The sequence below is a fragment of the Larimichthys crocea genome, chromosome XI, assembly GCF_000972845.2.
Source record: "Larimichthys crocea isolate SSNF chromosome XI, L_crocea_2.0, whole genome shotgun sequence".
In the NCBI taxonomy this organism is placed as follows: domain Eukaryota; kingdom Metazoa; phylum Chordata; class Actinopteri; family Sciaenidae; genus Larimichthys; species Larimichthys crocea.
Window position 1 is genome coordinate 10,991,571 of NC_040021.1, and position 15,977 is coordinate 11,007,547.

The 15,977-nt window shown below is 42.2% G+C and overlaps 1 protein-coding gene across 2 annotated transcripts in view; it reads left to right on the forward strand.

Annotated features, from left to right (window-relative positions):
* Positions 1 to 299: 299 nt before the first annotated feature.
* daam1b (dishevelled associated activator of morphogenesis 1b) overlaps positions 300 to 15,977 on the forward strand; it is a 43,554-nt gene continuing 27,876 nt past the window's right edge. The window contains exon 1 of one of the 2 annotated variants that reach the window (XM_010745362.3): positions 300 to 442. The gene's annotated coding sequence lies outside the window, so the exon portion shown is untranslated. Of the gene's footprint in view, positions 443 to 13,534; positions 13,937 to 15,977 lie in introns of those variants that run through there. The other variant, XM_010745364.3, reaches the window with a different exon arrangement.

Consider the following 15,977-nt stretch of genomic DNA (forward strand, 5'->3'; position numbering starts at 1 on the left):
GCACAAACCTCTATTAATAATAATAAACTATACACTTCAGGTGATTAGAATAAAAAAAACCTTTTGGGAATACTACAATAAAAAAAAAAAAAAGACAAACCACTCAAAGATCATTTATCATACATCTGGATAACATGTAACGCCAGCTTTGTTCACATTCACTTAAAATATGTCTGCTATTTCTAATATTTCTGTGAAGAGCATCGATTTCATCGTCTACTACAACACCCATGATGCACCGGGCTAACAAAGGTTGACGCATGCGCATTAGCTGCTCGAGTAAAGCGATGACATCACGAGCCCCCCGGACCAACCAGTCTGTTGAATGTGCCGTCTGGACTCTGAGTGTGTGAGTGTGTGTGTTTCTCTTTCTGCGTTACTTTTCTACTTACCTGATGAACTCGTGGACACGGTTACCAAGAGACATGTTCCTCGTGACCAGGTAAGGACAAAACTCTACCCGTAACGGCTGAAACAATACCCGCGTGAACAGCCACACGCACACACACACACCGGGGTCGCTTGTGTTGCGTTGTCGGTGGTGACCTCGGTACCGGTGTGGCCAGTCAACACAACAACAGCCGTCATTAACGTTGTTTGTTGTCTCTTGTCGTCTTCAGCCGCCTCAGCCTGCCCAGCAGACAGGAGTCAGCTGACATTTGCATCTGTTTTTATGCAAATTGTTTTTGTTTTGTCAGCTCGTGTCTTGTATTGTGACATGTCCACGCGCGACCGACGGCCACGTTAGCCACCGACCAAAACGAAACTGTCCACACCGGTGGACCCCGAGCTCATGAGCCGAGAAACACTTTACACTGAGATATTACACAAAGCTGAAAGGTGGGCAGAGCATTAATGTATGTGAACGGATAGGGGGTTAATTTATATTATTTAATTAACCTTTATTTAACCAGAAAATGTCCTATTGAGATCAAAAACCTGACCCACACAGACAGTTAACAACATCTATCTATCTATCTATCTATCTATCTATCTATCTATCTATAACAATAAGAAAAGTGCAGTACAAGCCATGAGTTCATCAACAAACCGCTCTGTCTCCAGGTCTTTAGGGTTCATGTTGGGATACCAGGCAAAGAACAAAGCTCATAAGAGTCCTAATGCTTAATAATTATTTGTTCTAATTGTTAATAATGCTAAATAATGCCAAAAGGAGACTTTCTTTGATATGTGGGGATATTTTCCAGTTGTAAAATAAACTTGTCAGTGGTCTGGAGTTGATAAACGGTGTAAGTGAGACACTGTTTCTGCAATTACTTCCTACGTATCTAAAAAAAATACTGATAAGTGCAATAAGATAATATTGTCTGATTTATCATTGAGACTGTAATCTGCAGGCACGTATCTCCACGAATGCTCGATAACAAAATGTTGTAATTGTCTAGATATTCAGGATGGCTCGTCAGCAACATCCCATCCTCCTCATCCCCGATTGAGTTGCTCCAGCCACTCTACCCTCGATTAGAAAAGGATCGGCCTCTGGAGCCAGACGTACATTAAAATACTTCACCTGCTCTGAGTTAATATTCACTTATATCGCTCGCTGCAATGACTCACTCTGTGAAAGCCGCAAAGTTACAGGTCAGTCAGAGAGCACAACACAGAGATTATCACAGCATAATCATTTTAGGCTTATGCAGTTAGGCGCTTATCAGAAAAGGCTTCATGCATTCCCGGGAATTAAAATGCTCTAAATCATTGAGGGGCCTGTACGTGCTTGTAATGGGTTGCTGCCTTGTGAGAGGACTTACTCCTTGCGGTGTGATCTGCAGACATGTTTTCACTGTAAACACGGGGGGAAGCCTTACGTGATGTACCATGCTGCTTATTTTGTCCACACTGTTAATGCTCAGACAGGGAGTTGGCTGGTTCGCACATCAGCCTGGACAGGCCCTGACGTTTGAATCGCGTGTCTTGGTGAACATTGCAGATGATTAGTCTTGATGTAACTGCATGATTTCACAAGTAGTTTGTGATTTTAGCATTTCTATTAGAGCCTGACTGACAAAAGACTGTTTTCCTGCTTGGAAACGTGCATGGTATTCAATCATCTATCACAAACTTGCATCAGTGGGCTTTATTCACTCATTTATTGTATGGTACAGTAGGTTTTTAGTGAACCACACTGGGCCCACCTTCGGTAGGTGTTAGGCACTGTTTTTATACAACAGTTAAAGCCTAAAGACCTTATTATGTCGTCTTGTCTGACAGATCCAAAACTGTACTTTGGCAAGTGCCTTGACAAGCTTGTAGGTCTGTTAGTTCAGCGTGTTAGTTGCCGTGCCAGTCAGCTTTATATCATTGCTTCCTCTGCACGAGCACCGCCTTCGGGAACAGCATATGCCGTCTTGTTTTGTTGGCACTGGTCGGTTTGTTGATGTTTCTCGTCATCCTGCTGTTGTCGCAGACACGGACACTCTCTGTGCTGCTGACGGAAACAGAATTTGACAAATACCGTCCTCAGTGAAACTCGCTGTCTGCCCTGTGACTCAGTTTCAGTCGGCACTGAATTAGAGCACACATTCGATTTTTTTAGCTGCTCGTGACCAATCTGAACTATCCGTGTAGGTCTTCCACCATCGACTGTCTCATCCGGTGATTGCATGTGTTTACTGATAGATGAGGTGGTAAGATGATATTCATCACCTCTATGAACTGACGAAAACAGTCGAATGTCTCCTGTTCGTTTTTTCCTCCACAGAATAAAGCACTCGCACCAAAGCAGTCCCGCTCCACAAACAGTGGCGGTGTATTGTACCTGGTGCTCTTCTGTCTGTCAGCACACACAAACACTTCTGAAGCTCTCTATGGGGAGCTGGGTTAATGAACTGAGTGTTACGTTTCACAGGACTGGAAATGCAGCAGCAGCAGCAGCAGCAGGAGGAGGAGGAGGGCAGCCAAACATGCTTGGCTCCCATTAAGCATTACATAGTGAAAGAGTAAACGACAGCACCAACAACAAGGGGGGAGGTATAGACTAATTATTTTTTCAATGGTGGGTGTCATTTAGGAGTGGCTTTAACACAGCTGAGCCCTTAAGACCGCCATATGTCAGCATGGTCTCCGGATGCTGTGCTGGCATTAATGTACTGAGGCAGGTGTTAAACCGCAGCCCTGTAATGACTGTTTTCCTCAATGAGAATGACAACGTACATCCTTATTCAGTCCCACTGGTTACATCAGCTCTCTTTGGGCCATATTAGTGCGGAAAGATGTTTAACTATTTCACATGTATTACGTTAATGTCTATAATTACTTTTAGTTAAGCGTTTAGTGGATGTATACTTACTGAAATAGGCACATGTGATTTGGCACTGTCAGTAAAAGAAACAAATCCAGTTATTATACCATAATTACTTGACTCGGCTTAAATATTGACTCATGCTGCATCTTTATTCCCTTCCAAACAAGAGGGTGGACCGAAGTACTTTGCTTTCTGCAGAATTTCTCACGATACCCTTTAAAAATATGCCAGATCTCCAAACTTTACATCCAATGATCCGCTAGAGGATTGTTTTTCTTCTTATATCTGCAATGTCAGGCTTGTTTTAAAGGCACCCTGGTTGAGAAAGGCCCATATTAGCATGTCGTGTCTGTTTCAGAGCTAGAGCAAACTATTTTCGAACTAGTCCTGTGATGTTTACGTCAGTGAAGTCACCTAAAAGTCCTTGGATTGTTTGAGGGGAAACTTTCCTGCTGGCCACAGCTTCATATTCTCAGATCATGCTCGCTCTGTTTGATATCTAGTGGGTTGTGTGGCGTAAACTGTGGACCTGCAGCACTCTGCTGGCCCGCCACAACAATAGGCCTGTATGGCTGTTTGAATGTGCCATTCTTTGCGCGGTGTGCTTCACTTGGGCCAGACAATGGCTTCATTTAGCATCCCTTCTCTGTCGAGGCCTGCTCCGTCACCATGGCACCCCTGCCGTGCCACACCCTGCCCCCAGTCTGGCCCGGCTTTGCACTTGTCCTCCTCGCTGTTGGGACAGCTGGGCTTATGCAGCCATTGTTGACCACACCCGAGACCCAGCCTTACATTTTGAGGATTGTTGCTTTGTTGGTTTGAGCTGGAGAACCTCACGACTTCTTACTATTTTTTTATTTCAGAGTAATAGAAACCAAAAGCTCATCTAACCTCAAACCGTGAGCTTGATGGAGACCTGCCAAACATCCTTTGGTGAGAGGAAGGAACAAAAACAGAGAAGGAGTTTCCTGCAGTGTTTTGAAGCACAGTAAAGAGGTTGAGGTGTGTCCGCTTGCTTTAAACACAACTACCTCTGTTAATGCCATACACAACGAAGATACCTTTTATGAAATAAAGCATAAACCTCCAAAAGCCCTTATATTTATCATAGCTGTTATTTCGGCTGTCATCTACTAACTAATTTGACCACAAGGTTAGATACTTTTGGGCCATTTTTCTGAAGTAAACTCTTAAGTGATAGCACTTGATTTATCTGTAAACACACACAAGTATCTCCTAAACATTTACGCTGACAGATAAGTTTAGATACGGTTGCACGCTGCTTGTCTCCCTCCGCTGACTCTTGACCTTCCCGATTGTCCGGAGGTGAAAAGGCAGTGCACCCTGTTTCCAGCTCAACCACTCAGCGGTGGCAGATTTTTAATTAATGGGCTTCTGGTCGACAGCTTTCAGACCTTCTGGTGAGTAATGGATTCTTCGTAGCAAGCCATCCACCCTTTCCTCAGTTTTTATTAGCAATAAAAAATGCATCACAGCTACTAGATGATCTGAGCTGGGCCTATAATAAAAGCTGATCACTGCAGATCAGCTACGGCCTGTCGCCTTTTTATTTGCTGTCATTTTACATCTTATTTAATTTAGGTTTTTAAAATCTGAAGAGCCTAACGTCACTGTTAGAGTTTAGTGTAAATCCTAACATTCTTGCAAACATTGGCCCATCCACTGAAACCAGTGTAGTTAGATGTGTTGAGTCTTTTTCGTCCACTCACTGGTGTTGCAGCACAGACTCCAGCACGCTCCCTGCAGAGAGACAGTCTTATGGTTCTATAACTAGAACTGGGTGACCTATGAAATTATATTTTGGGCCGATCTGAACTTGTTGGAGTCGTACCATTGAGAGCACACAGCACAAGCTGTGCTACTTCTGATGCCTGACGAGACAGTTTCTCTTATGAGGCTGTTTTTAAAGAGGTAAAGGCTTTATAATCGGGAGTTGTAGTGTGTAACATGCAGCAACAAATAGAGCGACAAGACCGCTTTTAAAGAATATTATGATATTTGTAATGGATAGTTGGTAACCTAACCACAGAATTATTAAAATAGTACTATCTGCATGTTTTTTATCTGTGATATAAGCAGGAAATCACCAGAGTTTACTGTGTATGAAAAGAATAAATGATGTGTCATCCTAAATATACGTTAACATCGGACAGAACAATCAGTATTTTTGCCCAGACTGAGCTGTAAACTGAAGGATTTTCACTCAAAGCTAAAAAGATTAAGTCTAATTGCTCCCAGCTCAACTCAGTTATAATTGCACTATACTTGCACTTTAGCAAACATTTCAATTTTCGGAAACCGTCTTTCCTGGTTGAGTGCCTTTTTATTTGGAGTGACATAATTGTCTCAGGCTGTTACAGTACATCACATGACAGAGGCTATATTTATACTCCCTTGCTTGGTTTTGTTTCTAACTGAAGTCTTTTAATCACTTAATTTTTTTCAGCCTCTGTAGTCTTTTAATTAATAGCCTCGCTTTGCTTTTTCCTGCCTGAGAGTGGCATTCGGTTATAGTTAAAAAAAATAAAAAGAAGTCAGAAAGTGACTGTTCTCTTGCCAGACTGACAGAACTGAGGCAAACCTCAGATTATCATGACAATGAGCAGCGAAATTAATTACTTGTGTGCCTCAGCCGCAAGATGTGGAAAGAGTATAGCCATGCTGCGGTTCAAACAAAGGGAGCATGTGGGTTCTGTCCTGGGTGAGTACGTGTGTGGGGGAGTCCCCGTAATCGAGATGCTGGTTTGGGAGGATGGGAGGGGTTTTATGGGCCAAGAGGGATTCATGTTTCAATCCTTGCTCGCCTCTTTCCCCCTTTTGTCTAGGTCACATTATTAATGTTAATTCCCAAAGCAGAGATGCTCGAAATAAGAATTTTGTATGACCTCGCAGTTTTTAGTGGATTTGTGAGCGCGCTTATCTCTTTATTATATTAAATATTCTTACAGGAGACGTTCCAGTCGGTTTGATGCCAGCATTTTGTCTCAAAGCAAATTTTGTGTAGTCATCAGTTCAGGCTGCTACTTGTAGTTATGATAATAACAGCTTTAATCACCGAAAGATGGCGTGTGTTCAGCATATCAAAGCCAAACTTTAACACGCTCAGCAATACAGCTTTCTTACCTGTAACTGTAAAACAGCATTTAAACTGTTAAAGAGTTCAGAACAACTCCATTATGTCTTATCTTATCAGGACATGCTAACAAAAAAAGATCTCAGAAGATGAGGTCAGTCTGGCAGTTTCCAGGAATTTCTGAGGTTGAAGGCTTTTGACAAAACCTCTAAAATCACAGCTTTAATGTTCATATTAATACTTTTAATTGGATTTACTAAGTGGACCATTTGCAGAATGTGCCTTGCATCCTTTTTGATTGATTCTCCAAATGTTACCAGTCAAGACAAACCAAAGCATGAGTGTGTTATAGGCCTTGAAACAGCCGGCAGATATCAGATTCAGAGCAAAGCATGCTTTATCCTGCTCTTTAAAACGCTGCCCTGCCCTCCAGAAAGCACGCTCAAGTTCTGACAAGTTGTCAAAAAGAAGAGCAGAAAGATATGTTTAGGCTATGTCTCTTATCTTTCTTTCATCCATGAACTGATGCAACTATCAATTCAATGGGTCAAAATATCCCCGAGGCATGGATTCAGGTGTTTAGTTCTTTGGACCTGATTATGAATGGAGTTTGCAAAGCGGACTGCTTTTTCAGATAATTCTTTGCATAATATATGTAAAATAAATGCAGGCTTTGGTTGAGCAGTTTCTCTCTCTGTTGTTTGTATACCTCGTAAGCTGAGATGTCATTGGTATTTTTACCACGGTAATGCAATTTAGTGTTAACTGAGTTGGCGTCTCTGGAGCCGGTAATGTCAGTCATGCACATTCTTATTGAATTTGTTGTATTTGTAATTGTTTTTAAAATAAAAAAAACAAAAAAAAACACCGTTGTTTCGATGTAGCTTTGTTTGCGAAGCACATTGTGACTGATGAAACGCAGCTCGGTTACAAGCTAAAACTGCTATCTTGTTTCTTTCCTGAAACACTATATTGACAGGTAGAAAATGTTTTCTGTTTATGTGACCGACAGCCACAGTAGCCATCGTCTCCCCTCCAGGAACAGTGTACGGGTTTCCTTTGGACAGGGGTTTTAAGCTGTAGCTACGACGAGCAGGTTCCCACAGTATAACATATCTGTGCGATAACATTACTTTAGAGAAGCCGTCAAAACAGCCATGCAGTCAGACAAAACCAGCTGCATCAACAGCTAAATGTTCCTTAGGAGCGATTGTATTACAGCTCTTAGTGGCGACCATTGTCCATATTTCTTTCTTCTCTCATGGTTATGTAACTCATTCTACTTTTACCAATTGTTAGTGTTATGAGTTTTTTCATTTTTCAGTGCTCTAACCCTCGAAATAAACTGTACTTTTGGGGTTATTTTATGTGCTACCACCCTGCACAAAGTGTTGTTTTGTGTCCCTCGCGCTGTTGATAGCTTCGACACCACAGGGCAGAAGCTGTCAGGTCGGTCTTGTTAAACAGCAGGTGTCCTTGTTAACGTCCCCAAACATCCTTCTTTTGCTGTTTGTGTTTCAGTCCCTAGGTTTATGGTTCCCGGCAGATTTTCCTAGCTTTCATATTTTGTTCTCCCCGCGATCTGGTCTCAGGTTGTTTGAGATTATGACACACTCTTGAGATAAGAGGCTTGTAACTCAGCTATCCAGCCATGCAAGATGGCGGTGCACTATACTGCCTTCATGTTAGACTTTGCCTCTGTGTCAGTCATGCGTCAGGCTGGCAATAAGGCAGTCTCACATCCGTGTCAAAGATGAGGCAGAGACCTCAGACCTTTTCACATGGCTTTAATCTGGTGAACTAATTCTCAGAGTATCCATGTGTGACATGAGCTAATAGCCGCAGAATACTTTGAAGCTGTCTTCACCCTCGGAGCAGACTGGATACTGATTGGATTATGTTGGATTAACGTTACTCTATTTGATTTGTTTATATTCTGCCACCTCTGCTGTAAGACTCTTTCTCTTATCTTTCTGCTTGAAAACCTTAAGCAGTGATTTCTCAGGGCTGTGAGTCTGACCTACATCTGGCGGGATCAACAAGTTAAGCCACGGCCTTTTAACCATTAAATTCTGACGATCCTTTACAGGCACGTTCACTGCAGCTGCAGCAGTGCCGTCGACTTCTTCCGAGAAATCTTTGTAGACGTTTTAAGACCTCTCATTTTCCAGTTTTCTCTTGAACAAAGAAGTCAATTTGATCAACTTTAGGGGTCAAAGAAGCAGATTTACAGTTAAAGGATCATTTCAATTACACATGTTCTAAATGATTAAATAATGTTTTAGTTCATATCCACTCTAAATGTGAGTTTAGAGACTGTTTGACCAACAGTTGATAAACTGAAGCAAAAACTGAGCAAAGAAGCTACTTCTCAATGAGAATCAGACCTCCATCACATAATCAGACAAAATATATTCTTAACTCAAAGTCTACTTACTAGCTTTTTCTAGTGCTTACAATTAAATTTTCTCATCTGTGCAAAGTCCATCCCCAGAGGAAGATGAGATGGGTTAAACTCTCTGGACAAAGCTAGTTGGTGGACCTTGACTTAAAGGTCCAGTCTGAAGGTTTGTCACATTTAGCGACGAGCCTTTTATACATGTATGAGAGTCTATGGTGGCAGCGAAACGTGAGAAACACTAAAGGCTCTATTTCTCTGTAGATATCTAAGGTTACAAAACACAAAGATTCTTATGTTCAGGTGACTTTAAATTAATGAACGTATACTCAATTTCTGTCAGTAGATCCTTCTAAATGTTAAATAGTGGATCTTTAAAACTTGTTTGTCAAGACTGACGTCTCACTCTCAGTAATCAAACTTTTAATATTGGTTTGCAAACAGATCTTTTAATTTAAATATGAAAAACACAATGCAACTGTTAAACTTTGGAAACTCGCATGCTTCATCATGTTAGTGTTCTTCGACTGCAGGAAATAGGCAAACTATGCTTGAGATAAGAGAAAACATCATGTGGGTACTCCAGCCATTACATATAAATTGAAGGAAATTCCTACCATTAGGTTAATGCTATTATCTCCCTACCACAAGCTACAGTTTGCCACATCCACTCGTTTAAACACACTCAACTCTTATGCTGCTTTCTCTCACAAACACTGCTCCTTTCATTCCTAACGTCTAAACTGTAAATTGTTGTATCCTTACTCGGACTTCCTTTTCATGTTTGCAATTACTTGGCTGCATTCTATAAATTAGTTGATCCAGAAAGTCGCGTGGCTCTTCTGGGATGGACCTGGAGCTTTTCTATTCCAGGGGGTAATTACAAGTCTTCCAGAGGGTGGGTAGGGACCAGCAGGACCTTTTTCTAATCCTGGCATTTAATTTGTGATCGTTAGGGTCTCATACAACAGGGAAGGGCTGCATGAGTGGAATTTATGGATATAGCCCCACCCTGAATGAAACATATGTACGGTGTAGCCCTCCTGCCTCCCACCACATGATACGAGCCATAATATAACGTTCCCCCTTAACACATTCCTTCGCAGCAGTCTGAGAAACAGTTTTTTTATTTAGGAGCTGTCAGTCATGACTCTGCTGAGAATATACTTATCATTAACGCGCAGCAGACCTTTCTGTTCGTCTTCACAAACTCAGCACGCTCAGATGCTTCACTCAGAGGCTCTTTGGACACATGTTTTTCCACTATTTATGTCTGCATTTATGCATGTGTGGCTGTGGACTGACTCAATATTTCACACTGTACGCAGCGTGATTAACATCTCACTAAAGTCCTGTTATTTCCTACATAACCAAAGAAACTAGGTCAACAAGCTTGTAGACAGCTGAACTTTTCAGGGCCATCTACAATCTGAAGCCAAACAGATTTCCATGCTGTCTTGTATCACGGTTGATGTACTGCGAACTGATTTCCAAGCTTCAGCAGCTTTCAACTTTTGACTTCATTCCTGTCTCAAATATGGTGTCCCCAAAGCGCTGTTTGGAGAGCAGTTGCGTCTATCACTGGGGTTAACGGCAGCATTGTGCATTTTATATGTCGTATGTAACGTTGGTCTGCTTAGTAGGTCAACAGGTGACTAAATCATGAAGGATGACACCAAAGCATGAGAAAAATATACGATTACCCTTTTCTGTTTGGTTTTCAACAGGCAAAGTTGAGTTTTGCTCCCCTCATACATGCTTAATAATTAACAGAAGAGTGCAGGAAGCAGAGAAAAGGTTCACATGAATACTTTTTTGGGGGATTTAGTTTCTGTTTGCAGAAACAGCTTAGCTACTTCTTGGTTTCACTACTTTCTTGGACAATTCATAACCTCAAACAAGAGCTGGGAGGTTGTTATATGTCACCAATGCTTGATTGCGCTTCCTGTAAATGTGCATACATGATGGTTAAAGCTTCCTCATCCAAAACAGACAGAAGCACGGAGGGTAGAATCTCTGTTTCATTAGCTTGTGTAGCTCTCTTCCTAACTCTGAAAAGAGACATTTGATCATTGCGAGTTCCTGGTAAACCATCCACAGTGTCCCGTACATTTCCTGTTGTATGTACCTGCTGCCCTTGAGGTCAGCAAAACATGAGTCCTGGCTTTTATTGACACGGATGATCCGTCCCACCAGAACAGAAGCCCACCGTGAGAACCACGACCTGTCTGTTATTCCAGCTGCGTGACATTCTTTACAGAGGCAGCTACCCAGCACTGTACAGCTTCCACTGTTATCCATTCATGACTGCACCGGCGCGGCTCGCCACTGATGTCTGTCACACTATCCCTGTAGAGATAAATGGACGTTTCAAATCTAAGCAGAAAGTTTCACTTGCTTTAGAAGATTGTGTTATAGCATGACATGTGACTTGGAGGTGATCCAGAAATCTTCAGGCGACTTTACACGTTGGCATCTCTAGAAAGCAGCGAGAGGCAGTTTGAAGTTTTAATAACCCAGAAATTATATAAAGACACCTTATTGACCTCCAAACAGCATGCTCATATTAAGGAGGTTGTTTTTTATGGTTAAAGGATGAATGTTACTGAGTGCTCGCTCACAGCTGTTCAGGAATAAGTTAGAATTTTGCTTTAACGTTTGATTTGTGACTTCCTTTTGGCAGCGAAATGTCCGAGTCCAGACGGTTTTTTGGCCAGTAGTGTAAATCCACAGTCTCAGTTACAGTCTCACTCACAGGGCATGTGATACTCCTGCCGTGTTTCTGACACATTTCCTGGTTATGCTGATTGGACAAAGCTGTGTTGAATGACACAGTATATAACAAAAGCTCTATGACGTCGTGTTGCTGCGATACCCATCCGTAACCCTTGACTCACTTCTGAAGAACAGGAAGTTAATGGCTGTTAGATGACACTTATTTTGTCAACACCTGTGAAGAAAACCCGCAGGGCCTGAATCAGGTACATGACTTCTGTTCTTTTATGAGAACATGTCTGATTTTCTCACCTCGTATTAAGCAGAAGTGAATGCTTTAGAACCTTGAGAATTACCTCAGAGTTGAATCAACACCGAGTGCCCAGATCCTGATCCAAGTCCTTTGATATTGGGTATCTGCTGACAGAGAATCTGATCTGATACTTATACAGTATTTACTGAAATGTTGATTAAATATGTATCACTCACTGAAACAGCTGTTGTGGCTTTCTAAACTTAGTCTATAAACTCAGATTATTGATATGATATGGATGAACAGAACAGACTCACTTGCCTGTAGTTTTATCCCATGGTGTTTCATTAAAATATGCCTGCATTGATGCTGATATCAAGTAAGAAAGTTTTTATATCTGTGTGTATTGGACAACGTATACGCCAATACCTATAAAACTGTGATTATTGGCCAAGAAAATCAGGCTGCCAATATTTATCAGCCTGTTTGTAATCGCTGTTTTGAAGCTAGAATGGAAAGGCCGTTGGTTTGGATTCAATTTGATGGTACAGCTGTTGCTTTTATTGTGTCTACACCAAGTGGCAACTGTGAAGTGAAGCCGATGCCAAAAACTGCAGTTCCTTGAACGTCCACTTGAGGCTGGCTACAGAACATTAGTCAGTCTCCATAAGCTCCCATGTTAAAAAGTCAAACTTCACAGCAGAAATAAACTAATTATGCATAATTAACAGCGTGGCCACTTTGATTGACAGGTAGGTGCCATTACAGGTGGTCCACTGGGCTCACCTCAGGTCCGCCGATGATCCACGTTGTCCATTCTTTATACTGTCAGTCATCATTTGACTCAAAAAAGCTGCATTATCCCTCATGAGATCAAGTATTAATGTCATGTCTCTTGTGATAATATGCCCATGAAGAGTTAAACAGTCAAAGTAGTTTCTGTTCCTGTACAGTACAGTCAGATTTTGAAATCAAATTATAATTTTTACTTTTGCTTTCGTGACATTTATGAAAAATGAAGAATAGAAACTCTGTTGGTATTTTAGCAGTCAGTAGTTGTACAATAGGGGTTTTATGTCAGGACAATAACTTTTTGTGCCTTCTCTCGTTCAGCTAAGTTATTTTGAGAACTCGCATAAAATCACAACAGTTACATTATTATGTCACTGCATGTCTTGCACTAAAAACAGCCACGTTACTTATGATGTTTTGTGAATCTTCAAAGTGAAATACTATTTTCTTTTAAGTGCAAATTCTTAACACATTTTCATTGCTGTGGTGTTCATTCAGTCCAAAAAACATCACTATGTCGCAATGAAGGAATGTTTATGGATGCTGGATGTTGAGTCAGTAATTAGCCAAGATCCAGGAGTGATGCCTGTGCTGTAAATCATGTGGGAGTGTCTGAGAATGTTTAGATTGAAATCCTCTGGATATTTTGTCGGTTGTATCATCATCGCCAGGCTGTTTGGATGGAAAATGTGCAGAGTGTAAGTGTTTTCATTATTATCAGGAGGAGTTTAAGGTGTTTTTTGATGTTGTCACACTTTCCCTGCCTCCCACCTCACACCCACATTTACACCACACCACACGTTTTTACACCTTTGCTTTGTCTGCAGCTCTCCAAACAAACCCTCTCCAAACAAACCCTAAACAAGTTGTCCAAAGCCAGTGTAAAAATGGGGGGGAGGGGGTGAACTGGGCGGCGGCCACGGCTCGGCTGCATCCTATTAGGATTGGGAGTGTTGAAAAGAGGTGTGGTCTGGAGCCAGTAACATCTGTGCCTGTCCCCTCTGCCCCCACAGCATTCTGCAGAGAAAGGCAGAGAGAAGGAGGTTAGGGAGGGGAGTGGATACGCCGAGGAGAAGTTCCTCGCCGGCCAGCTGACTGTTTGCAAGCTCTCTCAAACAGCAGCTCATGCTATATGGCGAGTTTATCCCTTGTGTGTCCCCCATGCCATCAGAGAAAAACAGCCTCCACCTAACTGGGATTATACTCTGGGCTGATTTTGACAGCCTCTGTGACTCGAGGCGCTCCGAGACGACTTTGAACCTGCGTGGATTTACATACCTTGCGCAAAATGCTCGGCTGCGTGTTGTGTACAAGCATCGTCTTTTCTGTCGACTGTGCAGAAAGCAGGACACTGCAGTGAGTTGTGGATATAAAGGGAATGCTCAGAGCACAACAGAGGCGAGCTCACTCCTGGACAGGGTAAGAGGAGCTCAATGAATCTGCCTATTCTACCCTGTAATCAAATGAGTGCAAGGAAAAAGGAGTGCAGGGAGCCGGCTATCTGCTGATAGGAATGTGTGTGTGTGTGTGTGTGTGTGTGTGTGTGTGTGTGTGGACTACATGTGACCAGTAGATAGTTTGAGGCTATCTCTGTTTGTGTTTGTGTGTATGTGTGTGTCCATGAAGGGGAGTCGTGGCTGCTGGTTTGCTTTATCACTCCTCAGGATACACGCCGAATTCCTCTCGCCAAGACGTAGGTGATTGTGTCATGTCTGTCTAATTAGGAGGTGTCGGTGCGGAAAACAGTGTTGCTGTAGTAACCGGCGTGGGGGTCGGGGGGGAGGGGAAGGATGACAGGGTGCTCTGACGGCGGGGGGGCCCTGAGGCTGATTTCGTGGTGAGAGAGTTGTCCTATGTGCATGGGGAATGCCCCATAATGACAAGGCTGGTCTGTAGATAGGGTGAGGTGGTGTTAGAAATATGTGCGCACACACACACACACACACACACAGAGGCTACAGGCTGCTACCTCCCACCAGCTTCTCCGTGTGGTTTTTGGCAAATGCAGCCCGTTATCAAGTGTGTCAAGTGAGAGAGGATGGCATACTTTTTTCCATGACGGGAGGGCGGAGTGCAGATAATCAAGTCAATGAAAAGGAAAGTCACCTTGAGCAGAGAGCAGGGGGGTCTGCTCGTTTCCTGCCCATCCTTCTCGTATTCCACTCGTCAGCATCTCTCAAGAGGCTATGTATACCCCACGTCGCATGTAAATACTATACAGATGGATATATTACAAAGGACGACCAGGCTTTGTATCTCTGCAGGATTTCATGGAGCCTGTGAGTGACGGCGAGCTCGATTTTTACCCTGTAATCCTTAAATGGTTTTGTTATTTGTTTTTGTGCGCCGAATTAGAGAGACAATCCTATTTTCTCCCCTTATAAACATCCAGAGCAGATTAAAAAGGAGGGTAATGTGCTGCTGGTGGAAAGGGGCTTACATTAAATCACTCACCCACCCACCCAGCTTGCACCGGTCACCCACCGCTCTGGTTACCATAGCAACTGAGGGAGAGGTAGGGATTTTTATTTTTTTATTTTTTTTTTTTAAAGGACAGGCTGCAGCTCAGGGTACCCTAGACGAGATTACAACGCCCCATTATTGATGATCTGTGATGTTATCCGTTTTACTGCTTATAGAGATAAATGTGGGCCTAATATTGGACTGTCTGTGGCGCATGTAATAATGTCGACTGTTCCCTCTGGCGCACAGACAGAGATCGTGGTGCTTTATGATGCTCACAGTCGTTCACCAAAGGTTTACTCTTTCCTGTTCCTTCATGTTAAACGGCAGTTTCGCTCATTTTCCAGTCATCACTGCAAATTTACAATGTTGTTGATTATATAATGGTCACATTTGATGGAAGCACAGACAGAACATAGATAACACTAATGTGATGATGGTACTGATTCAACTGAAAGGCTTATTGATCTTCTACTTCAGTGGTCTGGTATGTACGCCTGCAGGCCTATCAGATGAGCTAAAGTACCTCTTCATCATGGAGTTTGTACAGCTCTTCTCATCTAAAAAGTATATTGTACATATATTTGTATCTTCCTTATTTTATTTATTTTTTTGTTGACGTTTGTTACGGCACCAAAACACCAAGAGACATTCCATTTATGTGAAAACCCACTTGGCGATAAGCCTGTTTATAATTATGATTCATCGGATGTGTTAAACTGGTTATGAATGTGTAATATTATGTTATTTTTTAATGCAAATGAACTGTCTGTGTTTACGTCGATTCAGTTCGGTTTGTTTTCATACGACCGCTTGAAGTAGCCATTTATCCCGAACCTTTAGCTGACTACTTCAACTGTTTTCCCATTAGTTTGAGGTACTTTTAACTAATAACGGTGTAATTGTCTGATCCTTACCTCCTGCCAGATCGGTACTGCGTATATGCAACTCTCAGCAAAAGATGCGAAGTAAGCAAAATCAAAATCAGAGTCAGAAG